Raw genomic sequence first — 20,952 nt, forward strand, 5'->3', positions numbered from 1 at the left:
GTGGTAAGTACATGGAGTAACATCATACTATTCTGTCTATATTTTCATATATTTGAGATGTTCCATAATAAAATATTTTATTTTTTTCACTCATATCTTTAGATAATAGGATTTTCAAACTCCTGGACCATGATATATTTTATTTTTTCTATCACAACTTCAAGCATGCCAAGGGCTCACCAAATATTTACAAACCAAACAAGAAAATACGTGTTATTTTAACCACCTGCATAAACACAAACACAGAGGATGGACCAGCCTCTCACAGTGAACTGAAAGGCAGAGCATAAAACAGGGAGTGTGAATGACTGCGTATTAGCAAACACTACCTCTCCTGCTCACTGAAACAAAGAGCAACAAAAATGATGGGGCAAAGCTGGTAAATATCTAAATAAAGGAAGCAACAGGAGAAAACAGACAAGATAAAAAAAGGGGGGGGCTTCTCATCTCTGTGCTATTAATATTTAGGAATGATAACCAGAAAGGAGTTGATAAAAAGGTTCATACGATAAGCCAAGATCCTTTACTTCTTAAATAAAAGGCTGTGGCTGCTATTTGAAAAACTGGCAGGTATTAGCTCTCAGTAGTTTGAAGATCTTGTGATAAATCGAAAAAATGTCCCATTTCTCCCTAGCTATTATTATTGGTACTTTGCACAAAGAAGTTTTGAATGTGTGCGAGGTAACTCAGGAAGGAAGATTTGAGTACAAAACCAGCGTTGTTCCCAAGCGTGCTTCTCCCTGATTTGGTAGGTAGGCCTCACTCAGCTGGTTTGCCGTGACTAGGATCACCAACCTCCACGAGAGCCTTACTTGCACAGTATGTGTTGCCTCGACTACCATGAGAGCTCCTTGGACGCAGAGGCTGTCCCGGATCTGTGCATCCCCTGTACCTCGTGTGGTGGACTTCAAAGGCCTGTCACATGGTGCTGCACTCCAGGGGCTCCTCGAACACCCATACTTTCATGATGTCACTACTCTGACCCCTTTATTCAGTGTTTTGGCTTCAGAGTGTGACCTTCCTCTCAACTGCATTAAGCCAGAAATCCATCTCCTCACCTTAACTTTTAAGATAAACTTGATCATTGCTATCACCCTTTCTATCTACAATCTTACAAGATGAATTTTCATGCTCTTCAAGACGTAGGTGAACCCCAATATGCCGGGCTACTTTGGAATGATGTTATTCCTAAGGGTTTGCAAACTTAGTTTTCAGTATGACAGGACTACCAGGGGGCCTCAGCAGGTTTTAACTTCTAATTTTTCAACTCGCTCTAACCCTAACCTTCACCCATCTCTTCTCTGTAGTTCTTAAAAATCTGTAGACACACATGGCTCCTAGTATCCTACCCAAGTCTACCAACCTAGCCTTACCTGGCTAAGAGGTAAGCAGTTCTGGGATGCGGGGCCAGACTTGTATCCTACAGAGTACAGAAGAGCTCTCTAGTCAAGGTTCCGAAAAGGAGGGAAAGGACAATAAGTTGCCTATATATAAGCACCTTATAAGGAGCGTTTTATAAATTGTGGGTCATGCCCCTAATATTAGCAGGAAGTGAAATAAATTTCGTAGACATTTATTTAATAAAATAGAGAACATCAGAGTGTTTAACAAGAAAAAAAGGTTAAATGCTGTTTTGTGAAACTTTCTTTTCAGTTATACATACACATCTGCATGCAATAAATATCGAAGGCCTACCACGTGCCAGGTAATAGAGATAGAACAGTGAAAACGACAAGCAGAGAAAGAAAACTATTTCTGCCTTTAGGTAGCTGACATTCCAGTGGTTTCAAAGTCTGTGTGTTTATGTAGGCATGGATATATACGTAGTACATCATACTATATAATAAAGTATATCTCACACTGGGTCAAAAACATTTGAGAAAGGCTGCTCTAAAGTCATGCTATTTAAAATGTGATCTGTGAACTGGTGTTGGCCCACCAACTGTTACTAGTCTATTAAGTACAGAAATTGAGAGTAAGTATTTAGAAAATTTTATAGCAATCGGACCTTCCTGTGATATACTGTTATGTGACAATTTTCTATCCCAATCAATTATTTTAAATTGAGTTTTACAGAAAGAAATCAATCTACGATGGACAGAAAAGACAACACTGGCCTTCACCAGAGATGGCTGGAGAAGCACTGCTCTTGGGGGCTACACTGCATGCGTGTCCTCCACATGCACTTCGATCGGAAACTGCGGCCGTGGACCATGGACGGAGACAGTGAAGGAGCAACACAGGAGTGAGAGAACCCCAGAACTGGAGAATACGCTTCAGATCTGTTCTCTCTCCACACATGTCAAATGAAAAAAAAATAATTAAATATAAAATAGAAAACTGTTAGCACTGACACTGACAATATATGGTTAAGTTCAGAAGTGAGACAAAAAACACTTTTCGTTGTATAAAATGTAACAGCGGTCATATACTTGAACTACTTGCATGTCTAACTACACCATGCATCACAGAAGCAAAACAGTATAATTTCTGATCCATTTTGTTTCAGTTACAGCCATGAAGGCTATATATTCTGTACTAAATTTTCGGTTTGTCTTTCACACAACATGGCCCAAAACATACGACATTTAAAAAGGGAAGACCCTTGTCCGCATACGAAGTTGATGGGGAAGGGTGATAAACAACTGTGGGCTAGGGAAGAGTTTTGTGGAGGAATAAGACTTTATAATAATTTTTAAAACTAAACTCTTTGTCTAGTGGGTAACTTCTGTTGGTTTCTCTTTTAACTAAGTGTTAGTTACACTGTGGCTGTATCTAGAAGTAGAATGTCAACATATATTTCTTTTACAGCACACATGCTTCTGGCCATATATGTTTTCAGCTGTTGGGGGGAAAAAAAATCAAACCAGAGCCCTGAAATTATCTAATAGAAACTACAAAATATATTCTTAATATTTCTATTCACTATTAAAATATTAAAAGACATATGGACAGTCTGTACAATTAACAAGTACTGACCCAAGTAATAATGGGTAAAATAATGCTTTTCAAGTGATTTATATTTCAGTTTTAAATGACCGGGGATATGCTTAAGGGAGAGGTAATAAGAACCAGGAAAGTAAGGCCAAAAATTATTTCCCAACCCAGGCGGTGGCAAACAACAGCCCATAAGCCAAATCTGGCTCACTGCCTATTTTTGTAAATACAGTTTTATTAGAAGAGAGTCACACTCATTTGCTATGTATCATCAGTGGCTGCTTTCATGCTACAACAGCAGATTTGAGTAGTTATAACCCTCAAAGCCCAAAGTGTTTCCTATCTGGCCCTTTGCAGAAAATGTTTACCAGCCCCGGCCCCAACCCTTCCCACCGCCTCCCGAAGTACACAGACTCCCTCCTGTTCGCTCCTTCACCTCCTGATTAAGCAGTATTTCTTGAGTATCTGATACATACCAGGCTTTATTCTAGTGATGAGGTAACGGTAAAGAAAAAAAGAGAAAAGATGGAAAATGGAAAAGTAAAAATGGGTTGTTGCTCTAATGTCAAGAAACCATAAATAAGTAACTAAATTGAAATGTACAGGAAATGAGATGGTGATCAATATTATGGGAAAACAAAGCAAGGAAGGAGGATAAAGGTGACATTAGCTTACTGTGTACCAGGTTAAGTGCTTTTCATGTATTAATTCATGGAGTCCTCACAATAACCTTGTTGACACAATATTTACTCCTATTTTATAGGTGATAAAACCGAGGCACAGAAAGGGCACCCAAGTCATACAGCTGGAAAGTGGATGTGAAGCCAGACGGCCGGACTCCAGGGCCCATTCTCTTAATTCTACACTGCGCTGCTCTTTGCACAGAAAGGCAACGGCAGGGAGTTACCACTTTACTAAGACAATCCGGGAGGGGCCCCCTGACAAATGACACTGAGCAAAGCCCTGAAAGAGGTGGGGGGAAAGTCATGTGACTATCTAGGAAGAGCGTCCAGGTAGAAACAACAGCCAATACAAAGGCCCGGGGGAGGGGGGAGGGGGAAGGGGAGAGCGGGGAGGGAGAGCTTCCTGTATTTGATGTTTAGGAGAAGGGGAGAATTTATACAGAGTGAAATGCACAGGTCTTAACTGTCCAGTTGGGTGAGTTCTGATGAATGCACACACCTATGTAGCACATATCAACATTCTTATCACCTTGTGCATATTTTGATAGAAAAGCTAACAGAATTTGATACACCGTTTAGGAAAAAACAATGACTTGAGGGTTGTGGCCTATTCCATAGATGGATGGAGTGGCCATTTACCAAGGCAACCAACTGCCCATTCCCAGCCCCAAGCATAACAAGTACTTCCCCATCCACCAAAGGAAGGACACAAGAACTATGAACTTATCATTCATAGAGAGTCATCACCTGCCATCCTTTACGGTAAAGCATAATGAAACACCGGGGTCTTGTACATGAAAGCTGTATGTCATGGCGGAATATCCAAGCAAAGCCCACAATCACAGACAGCATTACGCACTCCCATAGCACCTTTTTCTTTTTTTCCAATCTCTATTAGCAGTACTTTTAATGTATTAACTCACTGAATCTTGCCAGCACATCAAGGTGCCCCGTGGAACCACTGCTTATCTCCACTAGATACCACAGTTGGCCAGGGAAAAGGTGTGTCTCTGGAAGTTAAGTTATCTCACTTAACTTGCATTCATGGAATGTTGTCTCTATCAGACTGGGTGTTTAAAGAATGAAGGTCCCATTTTAGTAATTTCTGTGTCAAGCTGAGCTCAGAGAATGGGGCTCAGTAAAGGTTTGATGAACAAATGAATAACCACCAACAAAATTATTCATTAATCAGCACCAAACATGCAGTGCAGTACTGCCTATGGAACAATGGTACATCAATGGACTGTTTGGCTCTTTTAGGTCTTAGATCGTCAACCTTGATTTTGTTTTCACTTTAATAAAAGTCCTGGTATCCCATAGCATTTAGGAGAGGGAATGAGGGAGGCAGACTAAAAGCAGAGAGTATAAATATGTTGAGCTGTTTCGACACAAATTTGAAAGCTTGCTTTTATTACAGCTATATATTGAATAGCTAGGGCAGGGCTACCAAATGACCAGTATAACCAGCATTTTCCAGATTTTATTATATCTGGTAGGACTAGTTATTCAAAATGACATGGATAAATTTATTCATATATATATATTTGATATTTATCGCTCACCCACCGTGTGCCAGGAATTGTTCCAGGCACTGAGGAGTTTCCACTCCAGTCGCCACCCCCCAATTTCCACATTTGCTTTCCAATAAAGTCCATCTCATGGACTTAAGTGAGTCTACCTGCCAGGGACATACTTTTTTCACAGCCAAGTACAGCATCTGTCGTATTTTCAGGGGGCAACCTCAAAGTTGGATATTCTGAGTGACTGGGGTACACATTCTACTTAACATGGTGCTTGCTTGAGCTTAAAAACAGGCAAGGGAACAATATACTTGCTTTTTACATTTTTGCTGTTTACACTGTGAGTATGTACTGAATACCTGTGAATTATCTTAATCTCAGGATGCCTCAGGTTCTGCCTTCTGTTAAAAAGGAATACTGTATTAAAAATGTGTTTTTCCTTATGAAACCCCTTGCTATGTCTTGATTTAGCTGTACCAAGTACTGCTTGCTAGAGAAAGTGGGGTTGGCTCCATTTCAAATGCCTGATACCTAATCTTGACTGGGCACTTAATGTTACTCAACAGTCCTTTCATTCATCATTAGTTCCTTCCCTATCACATTCCTCATAATGGCTATCTCTAATAATTCCCATAAAACTCTCACATAATCCATTCCTGTTCCTCCAGACCCTTCATCTCAGTAGATGAGTTCATAGTCTGCCATACAGAGTGTCCCAGGGAACTCTCCCCTATCTAAAGTTGCTATGTGTACTTCCTTGCCTATTCCTACCTCACAGCCTTCTGTCAAGGGAAAACTCTCCACCCCTCAATCTCTTCCTTTCCTCAGTTTCCTTCTCATCGACTAATAAAATACCGCAAATCTTCTGCACCTAAAATTCCCAGCCAAAACAAAAACCAAAAAACAAAAAAAAAAAAAATCCAACCCTCCCAAATCCTTGTGTCCGTCGTTCATAAGTTACACATCTAGCTCTGACTCTTCATGACACCCCGTGGAAATGACTGGTCTCTGTGTACTGTTTCACCTGATCCCTTTTGCAATTTGGAATTTCCCCATCACCAAAAATGTCATCAAAGATCATGATCACTTGAGTAGGTCACATGGCTGCAAAGTGGCAGAGAAGGGATTCAAACAAAGCAAAACTATAACAACACCTGAAATGTTCGTCAATGGGGTTTTCAATATGTACTTGTGAAACTGATTCATAATATTTTGGAATGGTTAAAAAATTATATTAAAACAATTCTTCCACACAATAAATACAAGTAGAACTACACGGGGGGGAAAAAAAAAGCTTTTGCAAAACAAAGGAAACCATCAACAAAATGAAAAGGCAACCAAGGGAATGGAAGAAAATATTTGCAAATCATATATAAAATAAAGGTTCATTATCCAAAATATATAAATAACTCATACAACTCAATAGAAAATAAACAATCTGATTTTCAAATGGGCAGAGGGCCTGAATAAACATTTTTCCAAAGAAAGCATACAGATGACCAATAGGCACATGAAAAGATGTTCAGCATCACTAATCATCAGGAAATGCAAATCAAAACCATAATGAGCTATCATCTCACACCTGTAAGAGTGACATCAAAAAGAAAAAAATAACGTGTTGGTGAAGATATGGAGAAAAGGGAACCCTTGTACAATGTTGAGAATGTAAATGATGCAGTCACTGTGGAAAACAGAATGGAAGTTCCTCAAAAAATTAAAAATAGGCCCTGGCTGGTGTGGCTCAGTGGATTGAGCGCCGGCCTGCAAACCAAAGGATTGCAGACTAAATTCCCAATGAGGGCACATGCCTGGGCTGCGGGCCAGGTCCCCAGTAAGGGGCGAACGAGAGGCAACCACACACTGATGTTTCCCTCTCTCCCTCTTTTCCCCTCTGTCTAAAAATAAATAAATAAAATCTTTTTAAAAAACTAAAAATAGAACCATATGACCCAGCAACTTGACTTCTGGGTATTTATCTGAAAACAAAACAAAACAAAAAACCCCACCAACTCAAAAAGATATATGCACTCCTATGTTCATTGCCGCACTATTTACAATAGCTAATAAATGGAAACAACATCCAATGGAATATTATTCAGCCATAAAAAGAATGAAATTTTGCCATCTGTAACAACACTGTGGGACCCCGAGGGCACTATGCTAAGTGAAATGAGATAAAGACAAATACCATATGATCTCACTTGTATGTAGAATCTAAAGGAAAAAAAGAAAGAAAAAACCAAGCTCATAGATAAAGAATAGACTGGCGGTTGCCAGAGGCTAGCATGCGGGGGAGGTAGGGGATGGTGGTGGTAAAGGTGGTCCAAAGGCACATACAAACTTCCAGGTATAAAATAAGTGCGTCCTGGGGATGTCATGCACATCATGGTGACTATAGTTAAGAATACCATATCGCACATTTGAAAGCTGTTAACAGAGTAAAAGTTAAAAGTTCTCATCACAGGAGGAAATATTTTTGTAGCTGTGTACGGTGATGGGTATTAACTACACATATTGTGGCCATGATTTCATAGTACATACAAGTACTGAATCATTATGTTGTACACCTGAAACTAATAAAATGGCATGCGTCAATTATGCCTCAATAAAAAAGGCTTAAAAAAAACAAACAAATGGTTATGAAAACAAAAGTGGAGAGAGAGCCACTGATTAGAGTATAAGAAAAATTCCATAGAATATTAGTGCAATGTAACTAAATTGAGGGGGGGAAAAAACCTGGTGGTGTAATAATACTGTATTTCACAAAATAGAAGAATCCCACTCCTACAAAGGTGACGGGAATCGTCTGTCCCCCTTCAATTTCTACCCTACTGGTCAGAGCACAGGACTGTAACCTTTTCTTTGTAATTCATTAATTAACTTATTTAAAAATTATAGATGACATACAATACCATATTAGTTTCAGGTGCACAACATAGAGATTCAGCATGTACATACCTTACAAAGTGATCTCCATGGTAAGTCTAGAAACTACCTGTCTCTATACAAAGTTGTGTCATGATATTACTGACAATATTCCTATGCTCTACATTACAACTCCATGATTTATTTTATAACTATAATCTTCTCAATGTAAGGCAGCAGCTCTTTGAGTTTGCAGAGTTCAGAAAATAGTTTGAGAAAATGTGTGAAGTGCCTTGCATGTGCCTGGTCCATTTTAAGGTCTCAACGATGCAGCCACGATTTCTGCCCCTGCCAGTACCCGCTCAGACATCGTGTGTCCACCTTTTATGCTCTACGTGAAGCCCGGAGCTTAGCACCCTTCACTGGTCCCATAAATGCTTTCTCATGGGAGACCAAAAAGAATAAAATCCTCTCCTACCCTACAAATTATGCTAAAAAACCATGAAGATAAGGGTATAAAAAAAAAAGAAGAAAAACAAAAAGGTTGGGGAGGGGGGAGAAACAGGGAAGAAATAGGAAGAAAAGCAAATAACATTTATTAAGTGCTCACCCAACTGTGTGAGCTGGAGCATTAGTGCCCCAGGACTCTGACAGAAGGGGAGGGGAGGGGGGAGAAGGAGGAAGGGGGGGGGGGGGGAGAGCGAGAGAGAGAAGCTCTCCAAAAGCTATGCAGAACCATTAACATGCCCCAGGCCTCTCATTTTTCTTGACTTGCTGGAGGCTACAGTGTGTAAGCAAAAACTTAACGGCAGCTAGGAAGTCCGGCTATGATGACAAGTGAGAAGCTGCTGCCAGAGACAAATCTCTGCTAAAGCCATCTCACCAGGGGATGGGAAGGGAGATTAAACCTCAAGTAGCCACCTGAAATGTTTGAGCCCTGGGGAGTAAGGTCCAAGGAACAGAGCTGTACCGAAGTATGCAAAGAAGATGGGGTAGTTATTCACTCAAGGGAAGGAACTGGGAGTTAAGTTTCATTGTCCTGTAACCCAACAAGAGAGGAGGTCGGAGGGAAGTAGAACTTCTCAAGAACAGTTCATAAGTCAAAGTGGAAAACTAGTTCAGAGGATTGACATCAAGGGCCAAAAGATTCTTGCTGAGCCTGATACTTCAGGTCTCTGGGTGAAATATTTAAAGCATCTTCATATTCTAGCTCGGAAGGAAGAACTCCTCTGGAAAGTGTATTTTAGTCAATTTGGAAATTCATGTGGGATCCTCTAGGCTTCTCTTCTTTGGAGAGGTCAAATGCCAGAAGCACCAATCTAACCAGGTGGTTGCTGGAAAGCTGGGGCTCCTCTCTGCAGCTCCGTGGGAGCTGCCATGTCCTCTGGGACTTCCTCCCGCAGGAAGCCTGGCATGGCAATCAGGAAGCATGGGCTGCAGCTTGCGGAAGGGTTCTGGTCCTCGGCCCTAGAATAATCTAGATCTAGATGATCCTCTCAAACTATCTGGTTGACTCTGGAGAGATGGGGTCTCAGACCTTCCTGTTAGGTACAATCAATAGCTGAAGGCTCCATGAATAAAAAGAAACCAGTCCGAGACTGAATGTCTGGAGTACAAACCTATGTTTTAAAGCCTACCTGAGATGGGTGATGTCCTTACTGTTTATTAGTTTTGTTAAAAATGTAGCCTACTTCAGCCTGGGCTGGGGGGCTCCACTGGTGGTAGCATCATCCCATACACCAGAAGGTTGAGGGGTGATCCCTGGTTAGGGCACATACCTAGGTTGCGGGTTTGATCCCCGGTCAGGATATGTATGAGAGACAACCAACCAATTGATGTTTCTTTCTCACATTGATATCTCTCTCTCTCTCTCTCTCTCTCTCTCTCTCTCTAATCAATAAACATATCCTCAGGTGACAACTAAACATAAATAAACAAATAAATAAATAAGTAGCCCACTTCTTTGCAGTTGGCTAGCAAGAGGTAGAAAAGCCTATTTTAACAACCAATGCATCTCTTATGAGGGTGGTAGAAAAAATGATTCTCATTTATTAAATCATTTTTTAACACAAGAGGTCAAGTAGAGGAAGGATGTACATGCTCATTCCAACTCCATATGAGAATTCCTCTTGTGAAATTCTCACACGGGGGGGAGGGAGGGGGGAGGAGGGGAGGGAGAAAAAGAGAAAGATAAATGTCAATCAATTGCCTCTCATACAAACCCTGACCAGGGATCCAATCTACAATCTTTTCGTGTACGGGAAGACGCTCCAACCAACTAAGCCGCCTGGCTAGGGCAACAGTCTTCTTTCTTAAAGGAGGCAAAAGCAGAGTGGGATCCCCCTAAGCCAATCAAGAACTTTTCACCTCTAAGAAACTCCTCATTTAGAAGGTATTCAGTCTGAGGGGAAGGGCAGGAAGAAAGGAGAGTTGGCTCTTTAATGATAGGAGAACTGAACTTTTGTCTTAGAGAGAGAGAGAGATATAATCTTATTTAGTAGAAATTTTATGTCCTACTTCATCTTAACAGTAACGATTAGTGGGGCCTTTCACACAGAGTCAGAAAGGACCTGACCTCCTTCCATACTCACAGACTCTCAGAGGCACAGATGATGAAGATGCCGTGTGGTATCTAACCAGCCCTCAATTCTATTTCCAGGAGTGATAGTAGTTTTATTAACAGATTGCTGATATTTTAGAATATCCTTGAGGAGAGACAAAACCTGACTCATTTAGTAGAAAGAGAAGAGAGCCCATTCAACCTGGTCTCTTAGGCTAGGAGTAACAAAATCTGAGTAGGGCCTCAATACCCATACCCAGAAGCCCTAAGAAGATATATACCAGTCACATTAACACATGACACACTTGGGAACAGAGGGTGAGGTAAGCAAGGATAGGAGCATACAAGTATGGCAGGAGCCAGGGGTCTGCAGAAAAAGAGGTTTGGAAGATGCCTAAGCTTCCAGAAACTTGGAAAGGCCCCGAGGAGAAAAGGAAGACATCCTTCAGCTCAAGAACCTACATCTCAGGAGTCACTGGACAGTATCACAATGACCTGCCAGGAAATTCAGCTGCAAGCTCGTGGAATAAACAACTAGCCCAAAGCACTGGAGAGCTGAGCGCCAAAACCGCTCAGCTGAACAAGGCTTACGTGGAAAATAAAGGATATGCAAGAATGGTGTAACTCAAACAAGTGTCAAGTAAAAACACGCTATGCATCAACATGTTATATTTTAAATCCTCAGAACTTGGAATAAGTTAGCTATTTCGTGGGTCATGGATTTGGATGGAAAGGGAATGGCTGAAGTCTCCTTACTAAAGGTGCTGCTCTCATACTTGTTTTCATTTAATACTTTTTGGCCTAGAGAGTGCTGTTATCTGCAGAACGTGCACCACCAACACTGAGGTGCTCTGCTGGGTCAGGAAAAGAGGTGAAAATTGAGCTAACGTACAGATTTCTTTTGGTGATTTACAAAACATTCCAAACCAAACATGGCTAGACTGCTGAGGCTAATTTGTATCAAAGCTCAACTACAGAGAGTCTGATGGGTTGAACTGTGTCTCCCCCAAAATTCCTACGTTGAAGTCCCAATCCCCAGGACCTCAGATTGTGACCTTATTTGGAGATGGGGTCTTTACAGTGATAATAAAGTTAAAATAGGATCACTAGGCAGAGCCCTATTCCAAGACAATTGGTGTCCTTGAGAAAAAGGGAAATTTGGACACAGAAATATGCACACAAGTAAGATGATACAGAAAGAGAGACAACCACCTGGAAGCCAAGGAGAAAAGCCTGGAGCAAATCCATCCCTCAAAGTCCTCAGAAGACCCCCACCCTGCCAACACTTTGATTTTGGACTTCCAGTCTCCAGAACTGAGAATGTATTTCTATTGTTTAAGACACCCAGTCTGTGGCACTTTGCTATGGCAGCCATAGCCAATTAATACAAGTGGCGAGATACTGATTTGGGGCAGCCGCAGGCCGACCAACTGCCCAGAGGACGAGGACCCATGTTTACAAAGGCACAGGGCATCCTACGAGGCAGAGTGTAGAGAGCAACTGGCCTGGAAAACCCAGCCACAGCTCTTTACAGAAGGACACGTCTTATAGGCAACGATCTGCTGGCTATGCTGTTACTGTTTTCAGTGACAACATTCAACAACTGCCTTTCATAGCCCAGTAAGGAACATGATACATTAATTCTATTAGATGCAGCATATGCAGCAACGCCAATATCAAAACAAACATTTACAGAGTGATTACTTGCTCCCAGATTCAAATTCTATTCCTACTGAGAGATGCAGCAATGACCTGCAGAGAGTGTCCATTAGTGTTTGAAATTACAAAGGCATTAAATATGTGTGGTTTTATTTCATACTTTCTTATACTCCCCTTGCCACAAATAAAATGTTGGCATATCCATAAACCTTAAAAAAAAAAAGACAAATAGAGTAATAATAATATCCAACATTGAGTTTAAAGGCAAGAAACGAAACTCTCCCCAAATCAAACGCAAAATCATCATAATGATATTTAGCCAGTGTTTGTTCAGGGAGAGACTTATGCTGGGATCCTGACAGAGGACATGTGATATATAATATGTACATCAAAGCAATCTAGGATTGAGGAATAGTTTTGTACCAACAGTGAAACTGCTTAATAAAATGTTCAATTTAAATTTTTATAAGATGACTCATGCCTACCAAGAATTAGGTCTCCTCCCATTTCTTCTCCTGCCAGGTCTCAAATACTTCAAGCCATTTTCACAAGAGCAAACATGTCATATGAAAGAATGTCATGCCACTCCAGTGAGCTGGGGGCCCTCCTCCACACACTAAAACCACAGCAGTCTGCAGGCTTTGAGGGTTCAGTTCCAAACTTAGATGCTAGCAGATAAACACATTCTGGATTGTAAATCACTCCTGATCTTCAACTATGGGACAGGGCTAACGAGCAAGTAGCAGACATATTTTCAAGCACCATGCTGGCTTGGAAAGACACACACATGGTATCCTAGTCATGAAAACAACAATTTATATAGTTTCATGGTAAAAGCCTTTTTCTACTTACAATTATTACTACATCGCCAGGCTATGAGAGATTTCCAGAAGTTTGTCCAGTATTCTGCCTCTAAATAGGGCAAATAGACCTATATTAATTTTTTGGCAAACCAAGTGACATCTCAAGTCAGGGTCACCACTCTGGCTGAGCAGGTTGTGTCCTGCACAGGGTGCCCTGCCCTGGCAAGTAGAGGCTGAGACCCAGTCTGTTCCAGCGCAAGGGCTGCCTCTGCCTGGAAGGCCGCCATTTTTTTAACTGCACAAACACCCCCTAAGAACTAGTACCACATTCCCCTTCTCCTCTGTGGCTACCCTTGGAATATAGGTGTAGAATCACCTCAGCAAAGGGGAGGGTTTGATACATGTTTAGTTCAGGCAGTGGAGTAGTCTGGTGGTGCAGACTTTAAAGAACAAAGAGGAAGATGTTGGCAGGGCCCGTGTGGGCCATTCTGAGAATGGAAAGATTATCCTACGTACACAGGGCTATCATTGAAGGGTCTTTACCACAGGGGTGATCTGATGTGTTCGTGTTTCTTTAAAAAAAAATCTTCCTGACTCCTATGTAGATGACAAGTCAGAAGGAAGCCGGAGAAGATGTGGGAAGGTCAGGTGAGAGTTGGTGGACAGATAAAATGACGACAGCAAAATAAACAGGCTAGATAAGAAGAGGGCACTGACTGAGCTTCGTGAATGACTAGCTGCAGGGAAGAAAATGTGGGAGAGAAGGAATGATGTCCAGGGAAAAAAAAAAACCTGGGCAGGTGATGATGCGGTTTACAAAGAACACAAGAGGAATAGCAAGTTTGAGGGGTGAGACCAGGTCATGAGTTCAGTTTTAGAGTGAAGGCTCCCATAGAGCAGCGGGTTAATATGCCTTCTAGTAAAAGTTGGCACTAAAATATGATGCCATTTTTACATTTTTCTTCACAAAATCTGAGAAACACAGTTTTGACCAGAGTTTTAAAACCACTGTGGCTATAGGCTGAATATAGGATTTGTAATTCTCAAATTATTTTCAATGACCACATTCCCGTTCCACCGGCAAAGTATTCTTGTTGGACCAGTTGCCCTAAGAGTAAACAAATCTCAGAAGGGGGAAAAGATAAGCCCATGTGATAGGAGTTCTAGGTCACCTAACACCTGGATGACCACCCCCTTTCCCATCGTGCCCCCACAATTTGTTCCCATCCTCACCTATCGATTTTTGGTCAATCAAGACACCAAATTCACTAAGGGCAGTGAATCGCACAGTGTGGTGGCCAGACCCGGCAGCATCAGCAGAGCTTGGAAACTTGTTAGAAATGCAAAGTCTCAGGCCCCACCCCAGACCTACTGAAGCAGAAACTCTAGGAGTGGGACTTGGCTGTCCGGGCTTTAACACGCCCTCCAGGGGATTCTGGTGCACACTCAAGTTCAAGGACCACTGACAATTAGACTTCCTTCCTGTCTGCTTCCTAAATTCCATACATCTTTTTTGCCTGTTACAATTTCCTTGGTGCTCCAAAATGGCAGCCGATACCTAAGTGAAGCTCCTTCCCCAAGAGATGCCACCCTCGCTCTGGGTCTCACACGCCCTCCCTCAGGGTAGCCAGGCACCCAGTTTCACCTCCGCTACCCTGAGTCCAGCCCATACCCTGAGTCCTTGGGTTGTGAGCTCCTTACTTCATGCGAACTGTCCCACTAAAGAATCCCACCTTGTGCTGTAAGCTATGTTAGTGCGTTCTAACAGGAATCCTGCCTTTTATTTGCATTTATTCTAGTGTCTAGTATAGAGAGAAAACCTAACCAAAGTCTAACTGGTTGTTCTAAATTAGTGTTTCTCAAGGAGGAGTCTACCGGCAAGGGCAAGCCCAGGGTGCAGATTCTAGGCTCCATTTCTATCAAACTAGAAATTTGTGGGGATAGGGATCTGCATTTTCAATGCACACTGAAATCTGATCACTCTTGAGGTGGACAAACTTCATCTTTAAAACAACAGACTTAGATTAACTGCTTCTTGAGCACAGAACACTTGAACTAAGCCCTGAACTAACAAAATGAGAAGAGCTTACGTTCTTCTTAACCTGGGATCTATTACTACTTTTTTTTTTTTAATCCTCACCTGAAGATATGTTTATTGATTTGAGAGAGAGTGCAAGAGGGAGGGGGAGAGAGAGAGAGAGAGAGAAACACAGGAAAGGGGAGGGAGGGAGGCAGATGGAGGAAAAGAAGAAGGGGAGGGGAGGCAGGGGAGAGAGAGAAACATCAATTGGTTTGCCTCTGTACGCACGCAGAAGGAGAAGGAGACCGAACTTGAAATCCTTTGGTGCCTGGGACAATGCTCCAACCAGCTGAGCCACCTGACCAGGGCGAGGGGTCTACTTCTTAAAAGTATTATACAGCTTGTCAAATTGTAAGATATGGACATCACACTTTGTGCTCTACAAATGCTCTGGGATAATTTGCTAACAGTGCGTCTTCCTTCCTGAGACTACGCTTCTGAAATTGTTTTTCCAGCACTAATGAATTTTATCTTTTTATCCTTAGTCCAGGACTTTGGGCTTTAAGACTATTTAGAAGATATGCTCTCCACCTATTATTCCTAGAATTTGTAAATTGTCAATGTTTCCATAAGCTTTAACAAAACTTAAACCTGGATTTTTTTTTTTTTAGGTGTAAAAAGAAAACACCAAAATAGCTGCCAAATGGCAAATGACATTATTTATAACTAGTGACACATAGTTCTACAACCAAAAATATTTCCTGGCTTTAGTTCTGAAAGTTAACTTACTCCCCCACAACCAAATGCTCCACAACCTCCTCCTATCAAGTAGGTACGTGAGCTACATCCCCCACATACACCCCCCCCAAAAAATTCCTACAGAGAGACTGATCCACTGTCAAAATAGTTACTACAAAGTATGTTATATAACAGAAGCAGAAAGACGTCCAGAGACAAGTGACTTAAAATGATATTGCAAAAGAAGTAGTTATGAAACAGAAAAGGCAAGCTCTTTCCTAGAATTAGTATAAGGTCTTTCTCAAAACAATTTGTGCTCATCTTTATCTTGTCAAACACATACAAATCTTTTTTTGTAAATAGCAGTAATTAAACTTTTACCAGTCTCTCTAAACTAAGCTGCGTAGGAAAAACAGACACATTCATCTGAAGTCTGTAAAAATTACTAGATTTGTACAAATGCTCTTAATTTTATTTTTCTAAAAATTGACAAATTCCATACCTGAGCTTCATTTTAAGGCGATAATTTTAATAAATGTTCATGGGAAGAACCTATACTAGCTTATTCTGGCTAATAGAAACTGGTTTCTTATTAAAAAATTTTAGTATACTTAACACGTAAAAGCCTCCTTGTTTTAGGTATACAATTCAACGAGTTCTGATACATGTACACAGTTGGGTAACCACCACCAAAACTGGGAAGTTCAAAGGTGCTGGCTTGCATTTGTGGCTCAAATTACACTTTCACTGGACAAGGCCGACAGAGGTGGTTTCTGTCCCCTCTAGTCCCTATGCAGCGGTCCCTATCCACCTCCCCACTGTTGCTCTTGGCAACTAGTAATCTGATTTCTACACCTAAAATTTTGTTTCTGGTAGGCTGTGAAAAATATTTTTTCTTCTTTTCTTGTATCTTCTATTTTTCCATAATCACCTATTATTGGTTTTGTAGTTTTAAAAAAGTTATTCTTATCTTCAAATATTTGAAAAAGCTTTGATTATTTCCTACAGTTTTCATTAACCCATGTCATTTTCATTAATCAATGTCATTTTCATTAACCAGTTCCTAAGCTGGAAGGCCACCACAAATGAATTCTGGGTAACAAACTATTTTCCAAAAGGAGACATGCACAAGTGATTCATAATTGAATAGAGACCATTGTGCAGACACACAAGAGCATCTATTCACAGATGCTGGGGGAGATCTGAGCCAGAGGTGGAGAACTTCCTGTAGCTTAATTTTCTTTAGCCTCAGGCACAGGGAGAGAAAGCTTTATCTGTGCTAGGGAAAGGTTGCAGAGAAATGTAAAGCTCAGCACTGGTAAACCTTTAAAGGTGGAAAGGGATGCAGGGACAGGAGATTTTGACCCACAGGCAGCATCTACTGGTGGGAACTCCGAAATGGCTGAGGATAAATGGTCAGAGAGATGCAGAGAAACACCCAACCTGCATCTTGCCTCCACCCTGGCCCCACCCCCACCCCAGCCTCACCTGTTCCCATTCTGCTTTTCCTCTAGCTCCCTTCTAATTAACTTGAATTATTACTTATAATAGGCATTCACATTTCCTGCTCCTAGTCACATTCATTCTTCATTTGTTCTTCAGATACTGCATACCATCCTTCTGATTTTCCAGAATATAAGAAAGACACTGTAGGCTACCTCCTATCCATATTTTCTCGCATTGGGTTAGCTGGGGAACTGCATGCCAGTCTACCTGCCTCCAAACTCTTGGACTCCACTTGGATAATCAACCTTGAGCATGTCTCCTTAGATTTCTGCCCCTCACTCCCACCTTGGCCCTTTCCTTTCAGTCCCCTAGAGAACTAGGACAAAGGTCTTCACATTTTGAGCACCTGACTGCTAGTCCTTTAAGGTAAGGGAAAGGAAAATGCTTCAGTCCGTGGTTTCCTGTTTCCTCCGAGAGCATCTGGGAAGTCTACATCCTCCCCATCCTTTACCCCAAAGATTTCTTGCGGAAAACTTTTCCCACCAAGCGTATTGTCTACCCAATTGAGAAAGGGGCCGAAGGGCGAATTGCTGGCCTCAAAACAATTTCCATCTGTGGTGCCTGAACATCCAGGTTGGATGACAGTCACTTCACCAGACCTCTGCTTAGCCCCAGAAAAGGACCCTTTCTGGGCACCTCTACCCCAACAGGAGAACATACTAGAAATGGAAAAGTCTCCAGTGCAGCTCCTGTAAGCAACACAGTGGGAAAGGATGCTAACTGGTGGTTCCCCATGACCTCCAGAATCCCGGAGAAGTCCAGCGACCAGGCAGGCATCCTGCGGGCGGATATAGACACTGCCTAGGACAACATGGGTTTGCCTTTCTCTGGCGGAGGCTCCAGTCTAGTGGCGGGGGAGACAGAAAACCACACAAAACAAGTATGATCATTAAATGCGCACATGAGTTTTATACTCAATGGTTGGACATGAAGCTACCTTTGAAATTTTAAAATTGAAAGAAGGGAAAAAAAATATTGTCCCCAGAGTGGTACCATTGAAAGAGGAAGAAGTTTCAGTTTCCTAAATTATGGAATAAAAGCATTCCTCAAGCACCCTGCACTCATTCACCAATCACGACATTCAATCCCTAATCATTACAAACACTGCAAGGAAAACATTATCATCTCAATTTTATAGATGAAGCAAAGCCAGGTTAAAAATGGGTTTGCTGCTGCTAGAAGTAGCCTAGAACTTGACAGGCACTCATCTGGTAGGGACACAGTTGTTAAAGTAATAAAAAATTTTTAAAAATACAGGAAGTACTCTAACAGAGAGCTAGGAGAAGCCTATAGGTTCTGGTGTTGGGCATTGGTATCAGCCTTGACCTCACGTATGTATGAGCCTTTATGACATTAGGAAATAAGAAAAGCTGTACGTTATGTTTGGCAACTGTATAAATGATTTGCACCTAGTTCTCACTTATGAAATAAAGAACTGGGTCCACCAGGCAATACCCCAGCCACAGGACTTTGAAGAACTCAGTCAAGCTCCATATGAGATTAATACCTGCAAAACCTACTGGAACGGGTTGATGTACAAACTGAATGAGACAAAGTATACTCAGTCTGTTATACTGTCTGCAATTTTTCAAAATGGCCAGTTGTGAAACAAAAATTATCATTATTTTTAACCTTTTCTAAGGCTACCATTTGCATAATTAATTAAAAGCTCACATAAACAGAAAATCAAGTCAACTTGTTTCTCTCTGATGAACACCAGAGGGTTGTTTTTTTAGCATAATGGCTGCCCCAACAATTTTTCGTAACTTAAATGGTGTTCACAGTGGGCTATAGTATTATACAGATATTCCCACGCTTACATAAACTAAAAATAAGACTCTATCCAACACAGTTATTAAACCTTTCAAAATGATGCCCTCAGTGGAAGATTTCCACCAGTTTTGCTTCTAGATGCTTTGGATGACATATCCAAACAAGTTAGCTAACTCTTGATGCTAGAATACTGCCCCATCGACCTCTAATGAAACTTTCTTTCGTTCTGAGTGCTGCCCAAACACACAAAAGGACAGAGCACAGGGAACTTCCAGGGCAACTTTTTCCAACAGAAGCTTCTGCGATGATGGACGTATTGTATCTGCCTTGTGCAATAAGGTAGCCACTAGTACAGGTGGTCACTGTGCCCTGACCCGTGGCTGGTATGACTGAAAAAAAATTTCTTTAATTTAATTGTACACATAACTGCTACATGTGGCTAGTGGCTACCCTGTGAAACAGCACAGTTCTGGAGCTTACAAAACAAGGCTGTTCACCCTGACCAATGTGGCTCATTGGTGGAGTGTCATCCCGCAAACCAAAAGGTCACGAGTTTGATTCCCAGTCAGGGCATGTGCCTAGGTTGTGGGTTCCCTCCCGGTGAGGGAGCATATGGGCAGCAACCAATCGATGTTTCTCTCTTACGTCGACATTTCTCTCCCTTTCTTTCTCCCTCCATTCCCCCAACTCAAAGAAACAAAAACAAAAACAAAAGAACAAAAAAAAAAAAAACCCACCAAGGCCTGCTTGCCATTAAACGCTTGTACGTGTGGCAGAGGTTGGCCCATACATTGTTTTCGCTAGAATACTGGGAAGTGAAGTTGTTAAAAAAGGAGACACGTGGTTCCCATCTACTACAACTGCTGACAAATCACATCAGCCCAGGAGGGTCACAGTCAGCTGAGGCCAGTTCTCAGCGTTGGTGGCCGAGCGCTGGAGGGCCTCTGGACTCTGGGGCAGACCTGGGGACGCTGAGCTACACAAGTTAGGACAGCGGTGAAAATACACCGCTCAGAGGGTTGTCAGGAAAATGAAATGACACAATATATGAAAGCACCTAGCAGACGCCTGGTAACCTTTAACTTTGCTTACACCAAAACATTATTCTCACTGCCATCCTCCTTTAATTAAGTGCATGAGCTCTGATAAGGTTTTGTCTATTTGGGAATGAACATATAAACAGAGCATAGGAAATGGTACCTGTCTTCTGCCCACCCCTCAAAATAAACACAGTAAATATTTCAGCTAATCTGGTTGGGAAAAAGGATGTCCTGGTCACAATAATTCTTATAAAACAAAACAAACTATGAGAATAAGGGACTTCCTCTTTTCTAAAGAGCATCCCTTCCAGTCTATTTACATTGGATTTTTTCCCTCAAATATTTTTATTGTGGTAAAATACACAAAACACAAAATTTACCATCTTAACCATTTTTAAATGTAAACCATTTTAAAAGTTCAGTGTTATTAAATAAATTCATATTTATGATGGTCTTTGTCTTCAAAGGTAAAACAATATATTAATTGGTAAAATGGGACCAAGCAGGCATGAGACAAACATTGTTTTCAGCATAGCGATCACACCAGCAGCAGGGAAAAAAGGGAATCTGCTCCTTTGAAGTCCTGGGGGCCTTCAGTTTTACGTTTTTATGTTAAGTTTTAAGTTTTATCTGACCTAATTTTAGACTTGCAAAGAAGGTACAAATACAGTATCCTTACATCCTTCACCCTAATGTTAACATTTTAACACAAAAATCATCAGGACAGGAAATTAACTTTGGTATAATACTATTAACTGAAATACACATATTGAAGTCTCCCCAGGTTTTACACTAATGTCCTTCATCTATTCTATAATCCTACCTAGAGTTCCGCAGCACATGTAGTT

At 41.3% G+C, this 20,952-nt stretch overlaps 1 protein-coding gene across 6 annotated transcripts in view; it reads right to left on the reverse strand.

Moving 5' to 3' along the window:
• The window catches only part of PPFIBP1 (PPFIA binding protein 1), a 153,657-nt gene that overhangs the window by 62,695 nt on the left and 70,010 nt on the right, over nucleotides 1–20,952 (reverse strand). Inside the window, exon 1 of one of the 6 annotated variants that reach the window (XM_054591300.1) lies at nucleotides 13,077–13,095. The exons of the other annotated variants lie outside the window; for them this stretch is intronic. The gene's annotated coding sequence lies outside the window, so the exon portion shown is untranslated. Of the gene's footprint in view, nucleotides 1–13,076; nucleotides 13,096–20,952 lie in introns of those variants that run through there. 6 annotated transcript variants of the gene reach the window in all.

The sequence above is a fragment of the Pteronotus mesoamericanus genome, unplaced genomic scaffold (assembly GCF_021234165.1).
Source record: "Pteronotus mesoamericanus isolate MK-2021 breed Mesoamerican mustached bat unplaced genomic scaffold, CSHL_Meso_final scaffold_21, whole genome shotgun sequence".
NCBI classification, from domain to species: domain Eukaryota; kingdom Metazoa; phylum Chordata; class Mammalia; order Chiroptera; family Mormoopidae; genus Pteronotus; species Pteronotus mesoamericanus.